The 2,474-nt window shown below is 42.0% G+C and overlaps 1 protein-coding gene across 1 annotated transcript in view; it reads right to left on the bottom strand.

The window, feature by feature from the left end:
• The window catches only part of PCNXL2 (pecanex-like 2 (Drosophila)), a 155,156-nt gene that overhangs the window by 84,821 nt on the left and 67,861 nt on the right, over positions 1-2,474 (bottom strand). The gene's annotated exons all lie outside the window — the stretch shown is intronic.

Genomic DNA, 2,474 nt, shown 5'->3' with positions numbered 1-2,474 from the left:
CTTGGGCTGCCGCCCTTCCGTCTGAATGCATCTAGCTCCCACAAAGCACGTGCCTACCTTGGACATAACTCTGTTCCTCGTCCTGCATTTACACTCAGCTGTCTAAAGCAGGATTTTGGATTCCATTCCCAAGGCCAGGCACTTATGAACTGAATGCCGAATAGCCCTACAATGTGATGCTTGAGTCCTGCATTGCAATTGGTCCAATGTGGAAAAGTTAAGCTCTGATCACAGGCTCCCACAAAGCACGTGCCTACCTTGGACATAACTCTGTTCCTCGTCCTGCATTTACACTCAGCTGTCTAAAGCAGGATTTTGGATTCCATTCCCAAGGCCAGGCACTTATGAACTGAATGCCGAATAGCCCTACAATGTGATGCTTGAGTCCTGCATTGCAATTGGTCCAATGTGGAAAAGTTAAGCTCTGATCACAGTTAGAATCTCTGCAGTGAGAGATAACCACTGTTACAGTTTGGGCTGAAAGCAGGTGTTCTTTTTTCTCCATTTTACGCTCAAGGGAAAAAAAGAAACCCCAAACCAACATCGCTACATTTGATGCCTCGGAGATTTTAGAAGCAGAATATACTATAGTGACACTTTTTTTTAATTATTATTTTCAATTATGCTTTTGGAGCTTTGTACAAATCCTTTTGCTAGCTATCTAAATGTTTGTATTAAAGGCCAGGAAGGAAGCTGAGTTTGAATGTAACACATTAGCACCCTCAGGCCACTGGTTAATCTAGTAATCAGCCATGTGGATGCCTATAGAAATTAATTATAATGGTAGGAAGCTCCATTCTCAAAGTTGAATGGTCAATTATCCATCACAGCTGCTTTATAATTCAGGCTTCCAAAGCTGGCAATTCTTACACAGCTATTCAAGCAAAGGAAAACAGAAAAGGTCATGTAACTAAACATTAGAGATGCTGTACTTATTATTCCTAACATCAATGCAAAGCCACTACAGAATACAACACATCAATTTTCAGTATTAACTTTGTTTGATTTCAGCTCCTTGAGGAGGTGATTTGGTTCTGTACATCTCAGGATTTCTGATTAAAACTGGTCTTACTTAAACGGCATGTTATGTAGACCATATGTCTGTATATAGTCCAGGGCAAGGCTGGCTGTTGTGTCGCATCCTGCCATCTCTTGCCACTGACAGGGGGTTAGTAATACTCTCCTCGCAGAGGAGCACTCCAAGAGGAAAAAAAAAAAACTACCACCATGAAATCTCCTTCAAATACTGACATATTGTTTCACCCAGTTTCTGAACTGTTTGAAGATCCCCTTGCAGAAGTTCTGGAAGCTATTTAAAACTGGCTTTTAAGAGTCAGCTGAGTCCTCCATCCTAAACATGAAGCAAGTCAGCTGAAACTGTGGCTTGATTGTGCTCCTCAAACTTGAGGCACATGCATTTTCTCCTGCCACAATACAGTGCCCATGTACAAGAATGGACTGACAATGAACTGTGGCAATAACCTACACACCAGAAATACCACAGAATATATCAAAACTTTAACATTTTGTTTTTCACTCTGTTACTAGCTGGACATTCATATTGCAGTGTGACCCTGTTGCAAACAGTTTAGTTTGCAAGAAACTGTAGCTCAATACAAGCAACAAGAAAGATATATCACTTAATCTTATGTGGGCCTTATTAGAGTAAGCAGTTTAAAATAACATTACACATGGTAGAAAATAATAATCTAAGCAGCAGCTTAGCAAAGAAAAGTAGAAAACATTGGTAGTGTGGGATCAACTCATGTGCTGAATGTAGGCTGTGTAACACCTTATAAAATCCCCAACAAATATGATACAAGATGTACAGGAGAGATGCATCCCTTTGAAGGGACATCTGGAGGCCAGGCTAGCTACTGCACTAGCAACCTGTACCACGAGGCACCATGGACATGTCTAAGGGTCAAAAAAGGCAGTCTGTCTTCCAGGCACTCTCTGAACGCTCCTTTGCTTCTGCAAGCATTCAGGAATTTAGGAATAATTGCCTAGATTGCAAATGCTCAGATGCAGGCATTAGAGATGTGATCAGGAAGAAGGGCTGTGTGACAGCCGGGAAGCAGGACAGTTCACGACTCTAAGAAATATCAAACACCCTTAATACTTTTGGAAACTTGATGTTCTTCCCACATGAACTCTTTATAGGATCAACCTCCCGAGTAACAGCTAGTGAGGTTTTTTTACAGAAAAAGACACAAAAAAGAAGATGGGTCACTTTGGACCTTTAAGCTGAAGTGGGAAATAAGCTGACACAAACTTAGAGCTAAGTGCCAGACAGTAGGAAATAAACAGCCTGCCAAGCTCGAGAGGATGAGATGGCAATGCTTGGCACCAGGCATGTACCCCCCTCTCTCATACTAGTCAAGTTTCACATGCTTCTTCCATCTCTAGGTGCCAAGTCTGGTCTGTGCTCCACCTGGCTTGGCTGGGGTGGAGGGCATACAATCAAGAGTACT

This window comes from Pygoscelis adeliae, unplaced genomic scaffold, assembly GCF_000699105.1.
Source record: "Pygoscelis adeliae isolate BGI_AS28 unplaced genomic scaffold, ASM69910v1 Scaffold77, whole genome shotgun sequence".
In the NCBI taxonomy this organism is placed as follows: domain Eukaryota; kingdom Metazoa; phylum Chordata; class Aves; order Sphenisciformes; family Spheniscidae; genus Pygoscelis; species Pygoscelis adeliae.
This window is presented reverse-complemented; position numbering and strand designations above follow the sequence as displayed.